The sequence below is a fragment of the Balaenoptera physalus genome, assembly GCF_965194825.1.
Source record: "Balaenoptera physalus genome assembly, contig: SUPER_2_unloc_15, whole genome shotgun sequence".
NCBI lineage: Eukaryota > Metazoa > Chordata > Mammalia > Artiodactyla > Balaenopteridae > Balaenoptera > Balaenoptera physalus.
This window is the reverse complement of record NW_028126559.1, coordinates 512488-536996: the sequence shown is the minus strand read 5'-3', so window position 1 is coordinate 536996 and position 24509 is coordinate 512488. Positions and strand designations below refer to the sequence as shown.

The 24509-nt window shown below is 44.3% G+C and overlaps 4 pseudogenes across 4 annotated transcripts; all 4 read right to left on the bottom strand.

Annotated features, from left to right (window-relative positions):
* Positions 1-3634: 3634 nt before the first annotated feature.
* Positions 3635-5053, bottom strand: LOC309656594 (E3 ubiquitin-protein ligase makorin-1 pseudogene; annotated as a pseudogene). Its single transcript has one exon. The product of its transcript is annotated as an E3 ubiquitin-protein ligase makorin-1 pseudogene (transcript).
* Positions 5054-9973: 4920 nt separating this feature from the next.
* Positions 9974-11392, bottom strand: LOC309656595 (E3 ubiquitin-protein ligase makorin-1 pseudogene; annotated as a pseudogene). Its single transcript has one exon. The product of its transcript is annotated as an E3 ubiquitin-protein ligase makorin-1 pseudogene (transcript).
* A 4921-nt stretch (positions 11393-16313) lies between these two features.
* Positions 16314-17732, bottom strand: LOC309656583 (E3 ubiquitin-protein ligase makorin-1 pseudogene; annotated as a pseudogene). Its single transcript has one exon. The product of its transcript is annotated as an E3 ubiquitin-protein ligase makorin-1 pseudogene (transcript).
* Positions 17733-22653: 4921 nt separating this feature from the next.
* On the bottom strand, positions 22654-24072 carry LOC309656578 (E3 ubiquitin-protein ligase makorin-1 pseudogene; annotated as a pseudogene). The gene has a single exon. The product of its transcript is annotated as an E3 ubiquitin-protein ligase makorin-1 pseudogene (transcript).
* Between the last annotated feature and the right edge of the window lie 437 nt (positions 24073-24509).

The following is a 24509-nucleotide window of genomic DNA, read 5'->3' as shown; positions in this document are numbered from 1 at the left end:
GGTAACGGCCAGAGGACGGCAGCCTCTCTACGTCCCCCACTCTGGTAACTAGGGAAACAGCCCTCACGGCCAGTGGTGTTCCTCGGTTATAAATTAGAGTGGAATGTGCCCGGATAAACCCACAAAAGCGGATGTCTCCTTACTTTTGTTTGTTTTTTAAATTTAATTTATAGTTTTTATTGGAGTAATATTCCATTGTGTACATAGACCACTTCTTCTTGGTGCATTCCTGTATTGATGGATATTTTCGTTGCTTCCAAGTGTTGGCTATGGTAAATATTGCTGGAGTGCAGGATTGCCAGCCTGTGACTTTTTGATTCTCATTTCTCAGGGGTTACGCCCAGCACTGGGTGTGAATGATTGACCTGTAGCTCAATGTTCAAAGCACCTCCATTGTGTTTTCATTAGTGGCTCTTACCACGTCCCCCATAGAAGAGAGGGCAAGCATCTCTCCACAATCACTTCAGCATTTATTGTTTGCAGCATTTTTGCTAATGGCCATTCTGACTGCTGTGAGCTGATCGGTTTTTGTAATTTGGGTTTGCATGTCTTTAAAAATTCCTAAAATTCATCATTTTTCCTCGCCTTTTTGTTTTCTGTTAAAAAAAATGTGAGTACAATATACCTCTTGAAATTGTCATCTTGAAAGGTTGCCCTCTTTTGAAACTTTGGTCGATTTTCGACCCCAGGAATTTTTGGAGGGCAGGAGTCATTTAAATAAATGCAAGTTTGGTGAATATTTAGTGACCTTTAGCAATGTGTTTAAGCTGCTGTTGTGGGAAATGGCCACAAGGAGGCCTCATTTCTCCGTTCCCAAATCTGGGTACTAAGGCAGCAGAGCCTTCCAGGAAGTCGTGTTCCTAGGTTTTAAATTAGAATGGAATGTGCCAGGAGAAACCCCCATAAGTTTAGGTCTCCTTACTTCTTCTTGGTTTTTTTTTTTACTTTTTTTAATCGGGGTAAAGATTAGACTATTGTTTGTCCTAGGTGTACAGAATCTGGTTCATTTGTACATTGTATATGTCTATTCTTGTACAGATCCTCTTCCCATGTAAAATACTACAGAGTGTTCTGTAGACCTCCCTTGCTATATGGTCGGTCTTTTTGATAAATGTATATAATATGTATTTGTATACGTATAGTAACACTAATCTTAATTTATCCATTCCCCCCACCTTTCGTTTTACATGAGCATAGTTTGTTTTCTAATTCTGTGAGCGTCTTTCTCTGTGGAAATATGTTCATTTGTGTCAGTTTTTAGCTAACCCCTGTAAGTGATATCATAGGATATAGGTCTTTTGCTTTCCGACTTACATCATGTTTGGTGATTATGCCCAGGTTCACCTGTGGTGCCTCAAAGAGCAGTGTTTCATTGTTTTCCATGGCTAATATTCCATTGTGTACATGGACCACTTCTTCTTTATCCATTCACCTGTTGAAGAACATTTTGGTTGCTTCACTGTCTTGGCTATTGTGAATAAGGCTGCAGTGCAGCTTTTGCAGCCTATGTCTTCTCGATTCTGGTCTTCTCAGGTGAGAGGCCCAGTGGCGTGCCTGCTGGATTAAATGGTACCTCAATTTTTACTTTTTAATGCAGCTCCTTTCTGTTCTCATTGTTGGCTCTTACGACTTTACGTCTCACCAGCAGGTAGAGGGTACACAGTTCTCTAAAGCCCCTTTAGCATTTATTGTTTGTAGACTTTTTGCTGATGGTCAGTCGACTGGTGTGCGTTGAAACCTTTTTGTAGGTTAGATTGCATGAGTCTAATACTTCCTGAGGTTGAGCTTTTATCCATTTTCCTGTTTTTTTAAAGAGAGTGAGTAAAACTTCACTCTTCATACTATCTTCTTGAAAAATTGGCCTGTTTTGAATTGTTTTGTCCATTCCTTACCTCAGCACAATTTTTGAGGGCAGGTGTCCTTTATGGCCCCGAGTCCTTCTGAATGTTAATGACCATTAGCTGTGGGTGTAAAGTCGCTCTTGTGGGAAACGGCCACAAGGCGGCAGCATTTCTCCTTTTCAAATCTGGTTACTAATGCAACAGAGCCTTAATTGAAGTGGTGCTCTAGGTTGTAAACTAGAATGGAATGTGCCAGGAAAAAGCCCTTTAAGTTTATGTCTCATTACTTCTTTTTTTGGGGGGGAGGGAGGTTTAAAATTGTTTTATTTGGGAAAAGTGCGTCTTACAAAAGGGCTGCTGAAAAAGACAGAGACCCCTGCAAGAATTACTTGTTTTTGCTTAACGTGAAAGTATGAGTGGTATCCAAGGGATCAAAGCAGTAGATGGACAAATCAGGTTTATCTCCAAGTTACTTTCAGGAAATAGAGCAACAAAACGCAAATTTATATTTTCTGATCAAGGAATTCTTCTAACAATTTAACTTTAGCTTATCTCGTGGATTACCACCCCTCCGTCCCCTTTTAGTGGAAAAACATGACTTACTACTGCAAACCAATTACTCCACTACAGGAAACACCTTAGAACATAGTTTTGAATCACACCTGTCTAGCTACAAAGCTCAGGGATGGCATGAGGCAAATACCCACACAAACGGACCCAACAACCCGACAACAAAACCCCTCAAATGAGGACAAAGGCTTGTCAAAAAGTGCCTGGACTAGAAAGTCTAGGAGATCATAAAACATTAAATACAACTGTGTAACTGAGACCCAATGTGTGTTAATACATGAGATAACCAGATAGTTGAACCTCTATGGCTAAGCCCATTTCCCTATTTATATAGACAGAGCTAGCCCTGCTCTATTAACAGCTACCAATATACTGCTTTGTTCTTTAAGATCTATTTGCCACACGAGGCTGAAACCAGTAAACTTGAGTTTTTCCACTAAGGCTACAGACACTGCATCTATGCAGGGATGAGAAGCTTGTTGCACACTCACACGTACCAAGTCTATCAGCCCTTGGGAGTCAACTTCCAACTCTGCATTTATTTTATTCCGCTATATCTTTATATGTGTTCTTTCACAATTTTCCTATCAGGCTAAACACAGTAAAAATCTCAACACAGTCGCACCTGGTTCTGGTTACCCAGCAGTAGTACTTGTGTGCAATTAAACAAGAGACGAAAACCACAGAACGAGTGCACAGGGTGGGGATTCCAGGGCAGGGAACAGATATAAAAACACAGATGTGCAGAATTCACCAGAAACCTCAAGCATCCGCCTAAGTCTATAGCAGAAGGCTACATGCCACAGTTCAGATCCTTCACCTATCACCCCAATTCTTGGACCCAAAAGCAGGGCCAATGCTGTTACTTTTGAACCTGGGGTCCTCAAAAATGAGTACTGGAAATCCGGAAATGCTACCCTTGAACTGTGTGAATCTGGCTGAAAACAGATGACGCAGCAAACCTACACTCTGTCTGACCGTTAAATTCATGTTACAAGAAAACTAACTTTAAGATTCATTGTGGAACTTTTTTAAACAGAGAAAACAACATACTCCTTGGGGAAAGGTGAGGGATTGAGAAGACAGGCCCTGGGTAAAAATTATTACGACAGCACCTGGACTTGAGAGGCCTGCCTAGAAGAGAACCACGGGCACTGCTGCCACCAGCGGGGAGGGCTGCCGTCTGAGGCTCAGCAGACCAGTTCACACGCCCAGCAAAGCTGCTATAGATCCAAGTCATAAAAATCTTCCAGCTCATCGTGAAACAAGTCCCACTCGTCTTCAGAGTCTGTCAGGCCGTCGTCCCCACCTGCAGCCAAAAGCACAAGCAACATCTCGCCCAGCTCAAAGGTGACAACCTCTTCTTCGTCGTTGTCAAAGGGGTTGCCGTTCTCTCTTTCCTCAATGAGCTCCCAGAAGTGGTTCCTTCGTTGGGCCCGCTATGTGCTTGATGTTCCCACTTTCTGTCTCTGTGGCTCCTCTCTACGGCATCAGGGTACGCATGCTTGTAAACGCAGTTCCCTCCAAATGGGCAGCTCCCACGTCCTTCTTCAAAATACCTGCACGCCTTGTTGCTCATTGCCTCCTTGTATTTCTGAATGAGTTTCTGCTTCTTTTCTTTCTCCTCCACCCAGTCCTCACTTGGAATGACAATGTTAGATGTGATCCGGCATTCTGGGCAGTACTTTATGGTCTTGCTTTCAAATTGCTTAGCACTCCTCCACTTGCGAATACACTTGAGACAGTAGGTGTGGTTGCAGTTGGAGAGGATTCCGAAGCGGCGCTCGTGGGGGTTGGCTTTCTCATAGACCACCTCCATGCAGATCCCACACACCATGTCCTTGCTGTGCTGCACAGCAAACGAGAGCTCCATGTCCTTCTCATGGGCCTCGATGCAAGATTTTATATGTTGTGATCTTTGGGCAGCATCCACTGGATGGAAGACCTGCAGCCCACACATATCACACGCGTCTCCATGGAGATACACACAGTTCTCCCCATATCGGCACTCTCCCACTGCAGCATAGGGGCAGATCTGCTTCTTTGTTTCCACTGCAATTTGCTCCTTCTCTGATTCTTCCTTGGTCACTGAGCCCTGCAGGGGTGCTTCAGTGGAGGAAGGGGCAGTACGGCCACAGTAGGGCTGCCCAGGAACAAACTCAATGGCGTTCACCCAGTCTTCTGAACGCGCTCCTACAGTTGAAAAGTTTGAATTTCTTGACTCAGCTTCGCCCATATGCATTTCACCAATCTGTCCAACTACTGATGAGAGACTTGAGGAAGCAGCAAGGGGTGACTTTGCAGTTAGATCTGTAGCAGTTGCAATGGCTTGCTGTGTTCATATTTGCAGCGGTCTCCGTACCCTCGCTGAAAATACTTGTACACTACACCATATGGACTGTCAGAGAGGTCACATGAGTATCGACAGTTATCTCCTTCCTTACAAACCCCATGCATGAAATACCTGCAGGTGACCTGTTTGGTCCCGCCGCCGCCGCTGCCGTCGCTGTCACATCCCGTGCCCCCAGGGACGGGGAGGTGACTGTGGGGATAGGGGTGTGGGAGGCCGCTGCCACCGCCGCCCCTGCCGCTCCTGCTCCTGATGTTGTGGCTGTTGTTCCCGGAGCTGCAGCCTCCGCCATTACTGTTTATCCCACACAGCATTGGCGCCGGAACTTCCGGGATCACATAATTCCGGTCCGGCTGAGGGGGGAGAAGGCGGCGAGGCGAGGGGTGGGAAGGGGAGGGACACTGAGGCGCCCGCTCACTCCCCTCTGGCCCGCGTCGCGTCTCTGAGCACTCTCGCCGCTCGAACTGCGGGCCGGAGCCCGAGCACCCCCTTCTCATTACTTCTTGTTCGTATTTTTAAGTAAATTTTTATTTTTTATCACAGCAAATTTGATTACAATATTTTGTTTGCTCTAGGTGTGCAAGATGTGGTTCTTTCACACATATACATATATCTATTCTTCTTCGTATCCTTTTCCCATGTAGGCTATGACACAATGTTGAGTAGTCTTCTCTTGGTATTCTGTAGGTCTTTGGTGATTCTGTATTTCACATGTGTTTGTATATCTCTGTTAACCCCAATACCGTAATGTATCCAATCCTCACACACCTTTCCATTTGGTGAACCATAAGTTTGTTTAATGAATCTGTGATTGCCTTTCTCTGTGGAAATATCTTCATTGGTATCAATTTTTTGGTAACACCTACAAGTGATAGGATAGGATATGTGTCTTTCGCTTTCTCACTTACTACAAGTTGCGTGATTATTTCTAGACTCATCTATGGTGCTGCAAATGGCCTTGTTTCATTTTTTCGCTAGCTAATATTCCATCTCTACATGTAGCAGTTCTTCTTTGTCCCCCCATCTGTTGGTGGACTTTTTGGTTACTTCCATATCTTGGCTATTGTAATACTGTGCAGTGCAGTTTTGCCTGCCTGTGTCTTTCCAGTTCTGTCTTCAGAGGGTATAGGTCCAGGAAGGGGCCTGCTGGATCATATGGTAGCTCAATATTTCCCTTTTAAAGACACCTCCATTCAGTTCTCATTAGTGGCTCTTTCCAAGTTACGTCCCTCTTAAAGTTGAGCGTATGCATTTCTCCACAACACCTTCAGCATTTATTGTTTATAGTTTTCTTGCTGATGGTTATTCTGACTGGTTTGAGATAATACCTCTTTGTGGTTGAATTTGCATGTGTCTCATAATCCGTTGAAATTGAGCTTTAAGGCACGTGCTTTTATTTTTCAATCTGTGATTACAGCTTAGTTCTTCAAAGTGTTTTCTTAAAGTATGTGTCACATTTTGAAATGCTTTGGCCATTTACCTCCCTCTAAACATTTTGAGGGCAGGTTTCATTTACAGCCCTGCCGTACTTGTTCATATGAAGTGAGCATTAGCATAGGTTTCAAAGCTGCTTTTGCAGGTAACGGCCAGAGGACGGCAGCCTCTCTACGTCCCCCACTCTGGTAACTAGGGAAACAGCCCTCACGGCCAGTGGTGTTCCTCGGTTATAAATTAGAGTGGAATGTGCCCGGATAAACCCACAAAAGCGGATGTCTCCTTACTTTTGTTTGTTTTTTAAATTTAATTTATAGTTTTTATTGGAGTAATATTCCATTGTGTACCTAGACCACTTCTTCTTGGTGCATTCCTGTATTGATGGATATTTTCGTTGCTTCCAAGTGTTGGCTATGGTAAATATTGCTGGAGTGCAGGATTGCCAGCCTGTGACTTTTTGATTCTCATTTCTCAGGGGTTACGCCCAGCACTGGGTGTGAATGATTGACCTGTAGCTCAATGTTCAAAGCACCTCCATTGTGTTTTCATTAGTGGCTCTTACCACGTCCCCCATAGAAGAGAGGGCAAGCATCTCTCCACAATCACTTCAGCATTTATTGTTTGCAGCATTTTTGCTAATGGCCATTCTGACTGCTGTGAGCTGATCGGTTTTTGTAATTTGGGTTTGCATGTCTTTAAAAATTCCTAAAATTCATCATTTTTCCTCGCCTTTTTGTTTTCTGTTAAAAAAAATGTGAGTACAATATACCTCTTGAAATTGTCATCTTGAAAGGTTGCCCTCTTTTGAAACTTTGGTCGATTTTCGACCCCAGGAATTTTTGGAGGGCAGGAGTCATTTAAATAAATGCAAGTTTGGTGAATATTTAGTGACCTTTAGCAATGTGTTTAAGCTGCTGTTGTGGGAAATGGCCACAAGGAGGCCTCATTTCTCCGTTCCCAAATCTGGGTACTAAGGCAGCAGAGCCTTCCAGGAAGTCGTGTTCCTAGGTTTTAAATTAGAATGGAATGTGCCAGGAGAAACCCCCATAAGTTTAGGTCTCCTTACTTCTTCTTGGTTTTTTTTTTTACTTTTTTTAATCGGGGTAAAGATTAGACTATTGTTTGTCCTAGGTGTACAGAATCTGGTTCATTTGTACATTGTATATGTCTATTCTTGTACAGATCCTCTTCCCATGTAAAATACTACAGAGTGTTCTGTAGACCTCCCTTGCTATATGGTCGGTCTTTTTGATAAATGTATATAATATGTATTTGTATACGTATAGTAACACTCATCTTAATTTATCCATTCCCCCCACCTTTCGTTTTACATGAGCATAGTTTGTTTTCTAATTCTGTGAGCGTCTTTCTCTGTGGAAATATGTTCATTTGTGTCAGTTTTTAGCTAACCCCTGTAAGTGATATCATAGGATATAGGTCTTTTGCTTTCCGACTTACATCATGTTTGGTGATTATGCCCAGGTTCACCTGTGGTGCCTCAAAGAGCAGTGTTTCATTGTTTTCCATGGCTAATATTCCATTGTGTACATGGACCACTTCTTCTTTATCCATTCACCTGTTGAAGAACATTTTGGTTGCTTCACTGTCTTGGCTATTGTGAATAAGGCTGCAGTGCAGCTTTTGCAGCCTATGTCTTCTCGATTCTGGTCTTCTCAGGTGAGAGGCCCAGTGGCGTGCCTGCTGGATTAAATGGTACCTCAATTTTTACTTTTTAATGCAGCTCCTTTCTGTTCTCATTGTTGGCTCTTACGACTTTACGTCTCACCAGCAGGTAGAGGGTACACAGTTCTCTAAAGCCCCTTTAGCATTTATTGTTTGTAGACTTTTTGCTGATGGTCAGTCGACTGGTGTGCGTTGAAACCTTTTTGTAGGTTAGATTGCATGAGTCTAATACTTCCTGAGGTTGAGCTTTTATCCATTTTCCTGTTTTTTTAAAGAGAGTGAGTAAAACTTCACTCTTCATACTATCTTCTTGAAAAATTGGCCTGTTTTGAATTGTTTTGTCCATTCCTTACCTCAGCACAATTTTTGAGGGCAGGTGTCCTTTATGGCCCCGAGTCCTTCTGAATGTTAATGACCATTAGCTGTGGGTGTAAAGTCGCTCTTGTGGGAAACGGCCACAAGGCGGCAGCATTTCTCCTTTTCAAATCTGGTTACTAATGCAACAGAGCCTTAATTGAAGTGGTGCTCTAGGTTGTAAACTAAAATGGAATGTGCCAGGAAAAAGCCCTTTAAGTTTATGTCTCATTACTTCTTTTTTTGGGGGGGAGGGAGGTTTAAAATTGTTTTATTTGGGAAAAGTGCGTCTTACAAAAGGGCTGCTGAAAAAGACAGAGACCCCTGCAAGAATTACTTGTTTTTGCTTAACGTGAAAGTATGAGTGGTATCCAAGGGATCAAAGCAGTAGATGGACAAATCAGGTTTATCTCCAAGTTACTTTCAGGAAATAGAGCAACAAAACGCAAATTTATATTTTCTGATCAAGGAATTCTTCTAACAATTTAACTTTAGCTTATCTCGTGGATTACCACCCCTCCGTCCCCTTTTAGTGGAAAAACATGACTTACTACTGCAAACCAATTACTCCACTACAGGAAACACCTTAGAACATAGTTTTGAATCACACCTGTCTAGCTGCAAAGCTCAGGGATGGCATGAGGCAAATACCCACACAAACGGACCCAACAACCCGACAACAAAACCCCTCAAATGAGGACAAAGGCTTGTCAAAAAGTGCCTGGACTAGAAAGTCTAGGAGATCATAAAACATTAAATACAACTGTGTAACTGAGACCCAATGTGTGTTAATACATGAGATAACCAGATAGTTGAACCTCTATGGCTAAGCCCATTTCCCTATTTATATAGACAGAGCTAGCCCTGCTCTATTAACAGCTACCAATATACTGCTTTGTTCTTTAAGATCTATTTGCCACACGAGGCTGAAACCAGTAAACTTGAGTTTTTCCACTAAGGCTACAGACACTGCATCTATGCAGGGATGAGAAGCTTGTTGCACACTCACACGTACCAAGTCTATCAGCCCTTGGGAGTCAACTTCCAACTCTGCATTTATTTTATTCCGCTATATCTTTATATGTGTTCTTTCACAATTTTCCTATCAGGCTAAACACAGTAAAAATCTCAACACAGTCGCACCTGGTTCTGGTTACCCAGCAGTAGTACTTGTGTGCAATTAAACAAGAGACGAAAACCACAGAACGAGTGCACAGGGTGGGGATTCCAGGGCAGGGAACAGATATAAAAACACAGATGTGCAGAATTCACCAGAAACCTCAAGCATCCGCCTAAGTCTATAGCAGAAGGCTACATGCCACAGTTCAGATCCTTCACCTATCACCCCAATTCTTGGACCCAAAAGCAGGGCCAATGCTGTTACTTTTGAACCTGGGGTCCTCAAAAATGAGTACTGGAAATCCGGAAATGCTACCCTTGAACTGTGTGAATCTGGCTGAAAACAGATGACGCAGCAAACCTACACTCTGTCTGACCGTTAAATTCATGTTACAAGAAAACTAACTTTAAGATTCATTGTGGAACTTTTTTAAACAGAGAAAACAACATACTCCTTGGGGAAAGGTGAGGGATTGAGAAGACAGGCCCTGGGTAAAAATTATTACGACAGCACCTGGACTTGAGAGGCCTGCCTAGAAGAGAACCACGGGCACTGCTGCCACCAGCGGGGAGGGCTGCCGTCTGAGGCTCAGCAGACCAGTTCACACGCCCAGCAAAGCTGCTATAGATCCAAGTCATAAAAATCTTCCAGCTCATCGTGAAACAAGTCCCACTCGTCTTCAGAGTCTGTCAGGTCGTCGTCCCCACCTGCAGCCAAAAGCACAAGCAACATCTCGCCCAGCTCAAAGGTGACAACCTCTTCTTCGTCGTTGTCAAAGGGGTTGCCGTTCTCTCTTTCCTCAATGAGCTCCCAGAAGTGGTTCCTTCGTTGGGCCCGCTATGTGCTTGATGTTCCCACTTTCTGTCTCTGTGGCTCCTCTCTACGGCATCAGGGTACGCATGCTTGTAAACGCAGTTCCCTCCAAATGGGCAGCTCCCACGTCCTTCTTCAAAATACCTGCACGCCTTGTTGCTCATTGCCTCCTTGTATTTCTGAATGAGTTTCTGCTTCTTTTCTTTCTCCTCCACCCAGTCCTCACTTGGAATGACAATGTTAGATGTGATCCAGCATTCTGGGCAGTACTTTATGGTCTTGCTCTCAAATTGCTTAGCACTCCTCCACTTGCGAATACACTTGAGACAGTAGGTGTGGTTGCAGTTGGAGAGGATTCCGAAGCGGCGCTCGTGGGGGTTGGCTTTCTCATAGACCACCTCCATGCAGATCCCACACACCATGTCCTTGCTGTGCTGCACAGCAAACGAGAGCTCCATGTCCTTCTCATGGGCCTCGATGCAAGATTTTATATGTTGTGATCTTTGGGCAGCATCCACTGGATGGAAGACCTGCAGCCCACACATATCACACGCGTCTCCATGGAGATACACACAGTTCTCCCCATATCGGCACTCTCCCACTGCAGCATAGGGGCAGATCTGCTTCTTTGTTTCCACTGCAATTTGCTCCTTCTCTGATTCTTCCTTGGTCACTGAGCCCTGCAGGGGTGCTTCAGTGGAGGAAGGGGCAGTACGGCCACAGTAGGGCTGCCCAGGAACAAACTCAATGGCGTTCACCCAGTCTTCTGAACGCGCTCCTACAGTTGAAAAGTTTGAATTTCTTGACTCAGCTTCGCCCATATGCATTTCACCAATCTGTCCAACTACTGATGAGAGACTTGAGGAAGCAGCAAGGGGTGACTTTGCAGTTAGATCTGTAGCAGTTGCAATGGCTTGCTGTGTTCATATTTGCAGCGGTCTCCGTACCCTCGCTGAAAATACTTGTACACTACACCATATGGACTGTCAGAGAGGTCACGTGAGTATCGACAGTTATCTCCTTCCTTACAAACCCCATGCATGAAATACCTGCAGGTGACCTGTTTGGTCCCGCCGCCGCCGCTGCCGTCGCTGTCACATCCCGTGCCCCCAGGGACGGGGAGGTGACTGTGGGGATAGGGGTGTGGGAGGCCGCTGCCACCGCCGCCCCTGCCGCTCCTGCTCCTGATGTTGTGGCTGTTGTTCCCGGAGCTGCAGCCTCCGCCATTACTGTTTATCCCACACAACATTGGCGCCGGAACTTCCGGGATCACATAATTCCGGTCCGGCTGAGGGGGGAGAAGGCGGCGAGGCGAGGGGTGGGAAGGGGAGGGACACTGAGGCGCCCGCTCACTCCCCTCTGGCCCGCGTCGCGTCTCTGAGCACTCTCGCCGCTCGAACTGCGGGCCGGAGCCCGAGCACCCCCTTCTCATTACTTCTTGTTCGTATTTTTAAGTAAATTTTTATTTTTTATCACAGCAAATTTGATTACAATATTTTGTTTGCTCTAGGTGTGCAAGATGTGGTTCTTTCACACATATACATATATCTATTCTTCTTCGTATCCTTTTCCCATGTAGGCTATGACACAATGTTGAGTAGTCTTCTCTTGGTATTCTGTAGGTCTTTGGTGATTCTGTATTTCACATGTGTTTGTATATCTCTGTTAACCCCAATACCGTAATGTATCCAATCCTCACACACCTTTCCATTTGGTGAACCATAAGTTTGTTTAATGAATCTGTGATTGCCTTTCTCTGTGGAAATATCTTCATTGGTATCAATTTTTTGGTAACACCTACAAGTGATAGGATAGGATATGTGTCTTTCGCTTTCTCACTTACTACAAGTTGCGTGATTACTTCTAGACTCATCTATGGTGCTGCAAATGGCCTTGTTTCATTTTTTCGCTAGCTAATATTCCATCTCTACATGTAGCAGTTCTTCTTTGTCCCCCCATCTGTTGGTGGACTTTTTGGTTACTTCCATATCTTGGCTATTGTAATACTGTGCAGTGCAGTTTTGCCTGCCTGTGTCTTTCCAGTTCTGTCTTCAGAGGGTATAGGTCCAGGAAGGGGCCTGCTGGATCATATGGTAGCTCAATATTTCCCTTTTAAAGGCACCTCCATTCAGTTTTCATTAGTGGCTCTTTCCAAGTTACGTCCCTCTTAAAGTTGAGCGTATGCATTTCTCCACAACACCTTCAGCATTTATTGTTTATAGTTTTCTTGCTGATGGTTATTCTGACTGGTTTGAGATAATACCTCTTTGTGGTTGAATTTGCATGTGTCTCATAATCCGTTGAAATTGAGCTTTAAGGCACGTGCTTTTATTTTTCAATCTGTGATTACAGCTTAGTTCTTCAAAGTGTTTTCTTAAAGTATGTGTCACATTTTGAAATGCTTTGGCCATTTACCTCCCTCTAAACATTTTGAGGGCAGGTTTCATTTACAGCCCTGCCGTACTTGTTCATATGAAGTGAGCATTAGCACAGGTTTCAAAGCTGCTTTTGCAGGTAACGGCCAGAGGACGGCAGCCTCTCTACGTCCCCCACTCTGGTAACTAGGGAAACAGCCCTCACGGCCAGTGGTGTTCCTCGGTTATAAATTAGAGTGGAATGTGCCCGGATAAACCCACAAAAGCGGATGTCTCCTTACTTTTGTTTGTTTTTTAAATTTAATTTATAGTTTTTATTGGAGTAATATTCCATTGTGTACCTAGACCACTTCTTCTTGGTGCATTCCTGTATTGATTGATATTTTCGTTGCTTCCAAGTGTTGGCTATGGTAAATATTGCTGGAGTGCAGGATTGCCAGCCTGTGACTTTTTGATTCTCATTTCTCAGGGGTTACGCCCAGAACTGGGTGTGAATGATTGACCTGTAGCTCAATGTTCAAAGCACCTCCATTGTGTTTTCATTAGTGGCTCTTACCACGTCCCCCATAGAAGAGAGGGCAAGCATCTCTCCACAATCACTTCAGCATTTATTGTTTGCAGCATTTTTGCTAATGGCCATTCTGACTGCTGTGAGCTGATCGGTTTTTGTAATTTGGGTTTGCATGTCTTTAAAAATTCCTAAAATTCATCATTTTTCCTCGCCTTTTTGTTTTCTGTTAAAAAAAATGTGAGTACAATATACCTCTTGAAATTGTCATCTTGAAAGGTTGCCCTCTTTTGAAACTTTGGTCGATTTTCAACCCCAGGAATTTTTGGAGGGCAGGAGTCATTTAAATAAATGCAAGTTTGGTGAATATTTAGTGACCTTTAGCAATGTGTTTAAGCTGCTGTTGTGGGAAATGGCCACAAGGAGGCCTCATTTCTCCGTTCCCAAATCTGGGTACTAAGGCAGCAGAGCCTTCCAGGAAGTCGTGTTCCTAGGTTTTAAATTAGAATGGAATGTGCCAGGAGAAACCCCCATAAGTTTAGGTCTCCTTACTTCTTCTTGGTTTTTTTTTTTACTTTTTTTAATCGGGGTAAAGATTAGACTATTGTTTGTCCTAGGTGTACAGAATCTGGTTCATTTGTACATTGTATATGTCTATTCTTGTACAGATCCTCTTCCCATGTAAAATACTACAGAGTGTTCTGTAGACCTCCCTTGCTATATGGTCGGTCTTTTTGATAAATGTATATAATATGTATTTGTATACGTATAGTAACACTCATCTTAATTTATCCATTCCCCCCACCTTTCCTTTTACATGAGCATAGTTTGTTTTCTAATTCTGTGAGCGTCTTTCTCTGTGGAAATATGTTCATTTGTGTCAGTTTTTAGCTAACCCCTGTAAGTGATATCATAGGATATAGGTCTTTTGCTTTCCGACTTACATCATGTTTGGTGATTATCCCCAGGTTCACCTGTGGTGCCTCAAAGAGCAGTGTTTCATTGTTTTCCATGGCTAATATTCCATTGTGTTCATGGACCACTTCTTCTTTATCCATTCACCTGTTGAAGAACATTTTGGTTGCTTCACTGTCTTGGCTATTGTGAATAAGGCTGCAGTGCAGCTTTTGCAGCCTATGTCTTCTCGATTCTGGTCTTCTCAGGTGAGAGGCCCAGTGGCGTGCCTGCTGGATTAAATGGTACCTCAATTTTTACTTTTTAATGCAGCTCCTTTCTGTTCTCATTGTTGGCTCTTACGACTTTACGTCTCACCAGCAGGTAGAGGGTACACAGTTCTCTAAAGCCCCTTTAGCATTTATTGTTTGTAGACTTTTTGCTGATGGTCAGTCGACTGGTGTGCGTTGAAACCTTTTTGTAGATTAGATTGCATGAGTCTAATACTTCCTGAGGTTGAGCTTTTATCCATTTTCCTGTTTTTTTTAAAGAGAGTGAGTAAAACTTCACTCTTCATACTATCTTCTTGAAAAATTGGCCTGTTTTGAATTGTTTTGTCCATTCCTTACCTCAGCACAATTTTTGAGGGCAGGTGTCCTTTATGGCCCCGAGTCCTTCTGAATGTTAATGACCATTAGCTGTGGGTGTAAAGTCGCTCTTGTGGGAAACGGCCACAAGGCGGCAGCATTTCTCCTTTTCAAATCTGGTTACTAATGCAACAGAGCCTTAATTGAAGTGGTGTTCTTGGTTGTAAACTAGAATGGAATGTGCCAGGAAAAAGCCCTTTAAGTTTATGTCTCATTACTTCTTTTTTTGGGGGGGAGGGAGGTTTAAACTTGTTTTATTTGGGAAAAGTGCGTCTTACAAAAGGGCTGCTGAAAAAGACAGAGACCCCTGCAAGAATTACTTGTTTTTGCTTAACGTGAAAGTATGAGTGGTATCCAAGGGATCAAAGCAGTAGATGGACAAATCAGGTTTATCTCCAAGTTACTTTCAGGAAATAGAGCAACAAAACGCAAATTTATATTTTCTGATCAAGGAATTCTTCTAACAATTTAACTTTAGCTTATCTCGTGGATTACCACCCCTCCGTCCCCTTTTAGTGGAAAAACATGACTTACTACTGCAAACCAATTACTCCACTACAGGAAACACCTTAGAACATAGTTTTGAATCACACCTGTCTAGCTGCAAAGCTCAGGGATGGCATGAGGCAAATACCCACACAAACGGACCCAACAACCCGACAACAAAACCCCTCAAATGAGGACAAAGGCTTGTCAAAAAGTGCCTGGACTAGAAAGTCTAGGAGATCATAAAACATTAAATACAACTGTGTAACTGAGACCCAATGTGTGTTAATACATGAGATAACCAGATAGTTGAACCTCTATGGCTAAGCCCATTTCCCTATTTATATAGACAGAGCTAGCCCTGCTCTATTAACAGCTACCAATATACTGCTTTGTTCTTTAAGATCTATTTGCCACACGAGGCTGAAACCAGTAAACTTGAGTTTTTCCACTAAGGCTACAGACACTGCATCTATGCAGGGATGAGAAGCTTGTTGAACACTCACACGTACCAAGTCTATCAGCCCTTGGGAGTCAACTTCCAACTCTGCATTTATTTTATTCCGCTATATCTTTATATGTGTTCTTTCACAATTTTCCTATCAGGCTAAACACAGTAAAAATCTCAACACAGTCGCACCTGGTTCTGGTTACCCAGCAGTAGTACTTGTGTGCAATTAAACAAGAGACGAAAACCACAGAACGAGTGCACAGGGTGGGGATTCCAGGGCAGGGAACAGATATAAAAACACAGATGTGCAGAATTCACCAGAAACCTCAAGCATCCGCCTAAGTCTATAGCAGAAGGCTACATGCCACAGTTCAGATCCTTCACCTATCACCCCAATTCTTGGACCCAAAAGCAGGGCCAATGCTGTTACTTTTGAACCTGGGGTCCTCAAAAATGAGTACTGGAAATCCGGAAATGCTACCCTTGAACTGTGTGAATCTGGCTGAAAACAGATGACGCAGCAAACCTACACTCTGTCTGACCGTTAAATTCATGTTACAAGAAAACTAACTTTAAGATTCATTGTGGAACTTTTTTAAACAGAGAAAACAACATACTCCTTGGGGAAAGGTGAGGGATTGAGAAGACAGGCCCTGGGTAAAAATTATTACGACAGCACCTGGACTTGAGAGGCCTGCCTAGAAGAGAACCACGGGCACTGCTGCCACCAGCGGGGAGGGCTGCCGTCTGAGGCTCAGCAGACCAGTTCACACGCCCAGCAAAGCTGCTATAGATCCAAGTCATAAAAATCTTCCAGCTCATCGTGAAACAAGTCCCACTCGTCTTCAGAGTCTGTCAGGTCGTCGTCCCCACCTGCAGCCAAAAGCACAAGCAACATCTCGCCCAGCTCAAAGGTGACAACCTCTTCTTCGTCGTTGTCAAAGGGGTTGCCGTTCTCTCTTTCCTCAATGAGCTCCCAGAAGTGGTTCCTTCGTTGGGCCCGCTATGTGCTTGATGTTCCCACTTTCTGTCTCTGTGGCTCCTCTCTACGGCATCAGGGTACGCATGCTTGTAAACGCAGTTCCCTCCAAATGGGCAGCTCCCACGTCCTTCTTCAAAATACCTGCACGCCTTGTTGCTCATTGCCTCCTTGTATTTCTGAATGAGTTTCTGCTTCTTTTCTTTCTCCTCCACCCAGTCCTCACTTGGAATGACAATGTTAGATGTGATCCGGCATTCTGGGCAGTACTTTATGGTCTTGCTCTCAAATTGCTTAGCACTCCTCCACTTGCGAATACACTTGAGACAGTAGGTGTGGTTGCAGTTGGAGAGGATTCCGAAGCGGCGCTCGCGGGGGTTGGCTTTCTCATAGACCACCTCCATGCAGATCCCACACACCATGTCCTTGCTGTGCTGCACAGCAAACGAGAGCTCCATGTCCTTCTCATGGGCCTCGATGCAAGATTTTATATGTTGTGATCTTTGGGCAGCATCCACTGGATGGAAGACCTGTAGCCCACACATATCACACGCGTCTCCATGGAGATACACACAGTTCTCCCCATATCAGCACTCTCCCACTGCAGCATAGGGGCAGATCTGCTTCTTTGTTTCCACTGCAATTTGCTCCTTCTCTGATTCTTCCTTGGTCACTGAGCCCTGCAGGGGTGCTTCAGTGGAGGAAGGGGCAGTACGGCCACAGTAGGGCTGCCCAGGAACAAACTCAATGGCGTTCACCCAGTCTTCTGAACGCGCTCCTACAGTTGAAAAGTTTGAATTTCTTGACTCAGCTTCGCCCATATGCATTTCACCAATCTGTCCAACTACTGATGAGAGACTTGAGGAAGCAGCAAGGGGTGACTTTGCAGTTAGATCTGTAGCAGTTGCAATGGCTTGCTGTGTTCATATTTGCAGCGGTCTCCGTACCCTCGCTGAAAATACTTGTACACTACACCATATGGACTGTCAGAGAGGTCACGTGAGTATCGACAGTTATCTCCTTCCTTACAAACCCCATGCATGAAATACCTGCAGGTGACCTGTTTGGTCCCGCCGCCGCCGCTGCCGTCGCTGTCACATCCCGTGCCCCCAGGGACGGGGAGGTGACTGTGGGGATAGGGGTGTGGGAGGCCGCTGCCACCGCCGCCCCTGCCGCTCCTGCTCCTGATGTTGTGGCTGTTGTTCCCGGAGCTGCAGCCTCCGCCATTACTGTTTATCCCACACAGCATTGGCGCCGGAACTTCCGGGATCACATAATTCCGGTCCGGCTGAGGGGGGAGAAGGCGGCGAGGCGAGGGGTGGGAAGGGGAGGGACACTGAGGCGCCCGCTCACTCCCCTCTGGCCCGCGTCGCGTCTCTGAGCACTCTCGCCGCTCGAACTGCGGGCCGGAGCCCGAGCACCCCCTTCTCATTACTTCTTGTTCGTATTTTTAAGTAAATTTTTATTTTTTATCACAGCAAATTTGATTACAATATTTTGTTTGCTCTAGGTGTGCAAGATGTGGTTCTTTCACACATATACATATATCTATTCTTCTTCGTATCCTTTTCCCATGTAGGCTATGACACAATGTTGAGTAGTCTTCTCTTGGTATTCTGTAGGTCTTTGGTGATTCTGTATTTCACATGTGTTTGTATATCTCTGTTAACCCCAATACCGTAATGTATCCAATCCTCACACACCTTTCCATTTGGTGAACCATAAGTTTGTTTAATGAATCTGTGATTGCCTTTCTCTGTGGAAATATCTTCATTGGTATCAATTTTTTGGTAACACCTACAAGTGATAGGATAGGATATGTGTCTTTCGCTTTCTCACTTACTACAAGTTGCGTGATTATTTCTAGACTCATCTATGGTGCTGCAAATGGCCTTGTTTCATTTTTTCGCTAGCTAATATTCCATCTCTACATGTAGCAGTTCTTCTTTGTCCCCCCATCTGTTGGTGGACTTTTTGGTTACTTCCATATCTTGGCTATTGTAATACTGTGCAGTGCAGTTTTGCCTGCCTGTGTCTTTCCAGTTCTGTCTTCAGAGGGTATAGGTCCAGGAAGGGGCCTGCTGGATCATATGGTAGCTCAATATTTCCCTTTTAAAGACACCTCCATTCAGTTCTCATTAGTGGCTCTTTCCAAGTTACGTCCCTCTTAAAGTTGAGCGTATGCATTTCTCCACAACACCTTCAGCATTTATTGTTTATAGTTTTCTTGCTGATGGTTATTCTGACTGGTTTGAGATAATACCTCTTTGTGGTTGAATTTGCATGTGTCTCATAATCCGTTGAAATTGAGCTTTAAGGCACGTGCTTTTATTTTTCAATCTGTGATTACAGCTTAGTTCTTCAAAGTGTTTTCTTAAAGTATGTGTCACATTTTGAAATGCTTTGGCCATTTACCTCCCTCTAAACATTTTGAGGGCAGGTTTCATTTACAGCCCTGCCGTACTTGTTCATATGAAGTGAGCATTAGCACAGGTTTCAAAGCTGCTTTTGCAGGTAACGGCCAGAGGACGGCAGCCTCTCTACGTCCCCCACTCTGGTAACTAGGGAAACAGCCCTCCCGGCCAGTGGTGTTCCTCGGTTATAAATTAGAGTGGAATGTGCCCGGATAAACCCACAAAAGCGGATGTCTCCTTACTTTTGTTTGTTTTTTAAATTTAATTTATAGTTTTTATTGGAGTAATATTCCATTGTGTACCTAGACCACTTCTTCTTGGTGCATTCCTGTATTGATGGATATTTTCGTTGCTTCCAAGTGTTGGCTATGGTAAATATTGCTGGAGTGCAGGATTGCCAGCCTGTGACTTTTTGATTCTCATTTCTCAGGGGTTACGCCCAGCACTGGGTGTGAATGATTGACCTGTAGCTCAATGTTCAAAGCACCTCCATTGTGTTTTCATTAGTGGCTCTTACCACGTCCCCCATAGAAGAGAGGGCAAGCATCTCTCCACAATCACTTCAGCATTTATTGTTTGCAGCATTTTTGCTAATGGCCATTCTGACTGCTGTGAGCTGATCGGTTTTTGTAATTTGGGTTTGCATGTCTTTAAAAATTCCTAAAATTCATCATTTTTCCTCGCCTTTTTGTTTTCTGTTAAAAAAAATGTGAGTACAATATACCTCTTGAAATTGTCATCTTGAAAGGTTGCCCTCTTTTGAAACTTTGGTCGATTTTCGACCCCAGGAATTTTTGGAGGGCAGGAGTCATTTAAATAAATGCAAGTTTGGTGAATATTTAGTGACCTTTAGCAATGTGTTTAAGCTGCTGTTGTGGGAAATGGCCACAAGGAGGCCTCATTTCTCCGTTCCCAAATCTGGGTACTAAGGCAGCAGAGCCTTCCAGGAAGTCGTGTTCCTAGGTTTTAAATTAGAATGGAATGTGCCAGGAGAAACCCCCATAAGTTTAGGTCTCCTTACTTCTTCTTGGTTTTTTTTTTTACTTTTTTTAATCGGGGTAAAGATTAGACTATTGTTTGTCCTAGGTGTAGAGAATCTGGTTCATTTGTACATTGTATATATCTATTCTTGTACAGATCCTCTTCCCATGTAAAATACTACAGAGTGTTCTGTAGACCTCCCTTGCTATATGGTCGGTCTTTTTGATAAATGTATATAATATGTATTTGTATACGTATAGTAACACTAATCTTAATTTATCCATTCCCCCCACCTTTCGTTTTACATGAGCATAGTTTGTTTTCTAATTCTGTGAGCGTCTTTCTCTGTGGAAATATGTTCATTTGTGTCAGTTTTTAGCTAACCCCTGTAAGTGATATCATAGGATATAGGTCTTTTGCTTTCCGACTTACATAATGTTTGGTGATTATGCCCAGGTTCACCTGTGGTGCCTCAAAGAGCAGTGTTTCATTGTTTTCCATGGCTAATATTCCATTGTGTACATGGACCACTTCTTCTTTATCCATTCACCTGTTGAAGAACATTTTGGTTGCTTCACTGTCTTGGCTATTGTGAATAAGGCTGCAGTGCAGCTTTTGCAGCCTATGTCTTCTCGATTCTGGTCTTCTCAGGTGAGAGGCCCAGTGGCGTGCCTGCTGGATTAAATGGTACCTCAATTTTTACTTTTTAATGCAGCTCCTTTCTGTTCTCATTGTTGGCTCTTACGACTTTACGTCTCACCAGCAGGTAGAGGGTACACAGTTCTCTAAAGCCCCTTTAGCATTTATTGTTTGTAGACTTTTTGCTGATGGTCGGTCGACTGGTGTGCGTTGAAACCTTTTTGTAGGTTAGATTGCATGAGTCTAATACTTCCTGAGGTTGAGCTTTTATCCATTTTCCTGTTTTTTTTAAAGAGAGTGAGTAAAACTTCACTCTTCATACTATCTTCTTGAAAAATTGGCCTGTTTTGAATTGTTTTGTCCATTCCTTACCTCAGCACAATTTTTGAGGGCAGGTGTCCTTTATGGCCCCGAGTCCTTCTGAATGTTAATGACCATTAGCTGTGGGTGTAAAGTCGCTCTTGTGGGAAACGGCCACAAGGCGGCAGCATTTCTCCTTTTCAAATCTGGTTACTAATGCAACAGAGCCTTAATTGAAGTGGTGTTCTAGGTTGTAAACTAGAATGGAATGTGCCAGGAAAAAGCCCTTTAAGTTTATGTCTCATTACTTCTTTTTTTGGGGGGGAGGGAGGTTTAAAATTGTTTTATTTGGGAAAAGTGCGTCTTACAAAAGGGCTGCTGAAAAAGACAGAGACCCCTGCAAGAATTACTTGTTTTTGCTTAACGTGAAAGTATGAGTGGTATCCAAGGGATCAAAGCAGTAGATGGACAAATCAGGTTTATCTCCAAGTTACTTTCAGGAAATAGAGCAACAAAACGCAAATTTATATTTTCTGATCAAGGAATTCTTCTAACAATTTAACTTTAGCTTATCTCGTGGATTACCACCCCTCCGTCCCCTTTTAGTGGAAAAACATGACTTACTACTGCAAACCAATTACTCCACTACAGGAAACACCTTAGAACATAGTTTTGAATCACACCTGTCTAGCTGCAAAGCTCAGGGATGGCATGAGGCAAATACCCACACAAACGGACCCAACAACCCGACAACAAAACCCCTCAAATGAGGACAAAGGCTTGTCAAAAAGTGCCTGGACTAGAAAGTCTAGGAGATCATAAAACATTAAATACAACTGTGTAACTGAGACCCAATGTGTGTTAATACATGAGATAACCAGATAGTTGAACCTCTATGGCTAAGCCCATTTCCCTATTTATATAGACAGAGCTAGCCCTGCTCTATTAACAGCTACCAATATACTGCTTTGTTCTTTAAGATCTATTTGCCACACGAGGCTGAAACCAGTAAACTTGAGTTTTTCCACTAAGGCTACAGACACTGCATCTATGCAGGGATGAGAAGCTTGTTGCACACTCACACGTACCAAGTCTATCAGCCCTTGGGAGTCAACTTCCAACTCTGCATTTATTTTATTCCGCTATATCTTTATATGTGTTCTTTCACAATTTTCCTATCAGGCTAAACACAGTAAAAATCTCAACACAGTCGCACCTGGTTCTGGTTACCCAGCAGTAGTACTTGTGTGCAATTAAACAAGAGACGAAAACCACAGAACGAGTGCACAGGGTGGGGATTCCAGGGCAGGGAACAGATATAAAAACACAGATGTGCAGAATTCACCAGAAACCTCAAGCATCCGCCTAAGTCTATAGCAGAAGGCTACATGCCACAGTTCAGATCCTTCACCTATCACCCCAATTCTTGGACCCAAAAGCAGGGCCAATGCTGTTACTTTTGAACCTGGGGTCCTCAAAAATGAGTACTGGAAATCCGGAAATGCTACCCTTGAACTGTGTGAATCTGGCTGAAAACAGATGACGCAGCAAACCTACACTCTGTCTGACCGTTAAATTCATGTTACAAGAAAACTAACTTTAAGATTCATTGTGGAACTTTTTTAAACAGAGAAAACAACATACTCCTTGGGGAAAGGTGAGGGATTGAGAAGACAGGCCCTGGGTAAAAATTATTACGACAGCACCTGGACTTGAGAGGCCTGCCTAGAAGAGAACCACGGGCACTGCTGCCACCAGCGGGGAGGGCTGCCGTCTGAGGCTCAGCAGACCAGTTCACACGCCCAGCAAAGCTGCTATAGATCCAAGTCATAAAAATCTTCCAGCTCATCGTGAAACAAGTCCCACTCGTCTTCAGAGTCTGTCAGGTCGTCGTCCCCACCTGCAGCCAAAAGCACAAGCAACATCTCGCCCAGCTCAAAGGTGACAACCTCTTCTTCGTCGTTGTCAAAGGGGTTGCCGTTCTCTCTTTCCTCAATGAGCTCCCAGAAGTGGTTCCTTCGTTGGGCCCGCTATGTGCTTGATGTTCCCACTTTCTGTCTCTGTGGCTCCTCTCTACGGCATCAGGGTACGCATGCTTGTAAACGCAGTTCCCTCCAAATGGGCAGCTCCCACGTCCTTCTTCAAAATACCTGCACGCCTTGTTGCTCATTGCCTCCTTGTATTTCTGAATGAGTTTCTGCTTCTTTTCTTTCTCCTCCACCCAGTCCTCACTTGGAATGACAATGTTAGATGTGATCCGGCATTCTGGGCAGTACTTTATGGTCTTGCTCTCAAATTGCTTAGCACTCCTCCACTTGCGAATACACTTGAGACAGTAGGTGTGGTTGCAGTTGGAGAGGATTCCGAAGCGGCGCTCGCGGGGGTTGGCTTTCTCATAGACCACCTCCATGCAGATCCCACACACCATGTCCTTGCTGTGCTGCACAGCAAACGAGAGCTCCATGTCCTTCTCATGGGCCTCGATGCAAGATTTTATATGTTGTGATCTTTGGGCAGCATCCACTGGATGGAAGACCTGCAGCCCACACATATCACACGCGTCTCCATGGAGATACACACAGTTCTCCCCATATCGGCACTCTCCCACTGCAGCATAGGGGCAGATCTGCTTCTTTGTTTCCACTGCAATTTGCTCCTTCTCTGATTTTTCCTTGGTCACTGAGCCCTGCAGGGGTGCTTCAGTGGAGGAAGGGGCAGTACGGCCACAGTAGGGCTGCCCAGGAACAAACTCAATGGCGTTCACCCAGTCTTCTGAACGCGCTCCTACAGTTGAAAAGTTTGAATTTCTTGACTCAGCTTCGCCCATATGCATTTCACCAATCTGTCCAACTACTGATGAGAGACTTGAGGAAGCAGCAAGGGGTGACTTTGCAGTTAGATCTGTAGCAGTTGCAATGGCTTGCTGTGTTCATATTTGCAGCGGTCTCCGTACCCTCGCTGAAAATACTTGTACACTACACCATATGGACTGTCAGAGAGGTCACGTGATTATCGACAGTTATCTCCTTCCTTACAAACCCCATGCATGAAATACCTGCAGGTGACCTGTTTGGTCCCGCCGCCGCCGCTGCCGTCGCTGTCACATCCCGTGCCCCCAGGGACGGGGAGGTGACTGTGGGGATAGGGGTGTGGGAGGCCGCTGCCACCGCCGCCCCTGCCGCTCCTGCTCCTGATGTTGTGGCTGTTGTTCCCGGAGCTGCAGCCTCCGCCATTACTGTTTATCCCACACAACATTGGCGCCGGAACTTCCGGGATCACATAATTCCGGTCCGGCTGAGGGGGGAGAAGGCGGCGAGGCGAGGGGTGGGAAGGGGAGGGACACTGAGGCGCCCGCTCTCTCCCCTCTGGCCCGCGTCGCGTCTCTGAGCACTCTCGCCGCTCGAACTGCGGGCCGGAGCCCGAGCACCCCCTTCTCATTACTTCTTGTTCGTATTTTTAAGTAAATTTTTATTTTTTATCACAGCAAATTTGATTACAATATTTTGTTTGCTCTAGGTGTGCAAGATGTGGTTCTTTCACACATATACATATATCTATTCTTCTTCGTATCCTTTTCCCATGTAGGCTATGACACAATGTTGAGTAGTCTTCTCTTGGTATTCTGTAGGTCTTTGGTGATTCTGTATTTCACATGTGTTTGTATATCTCT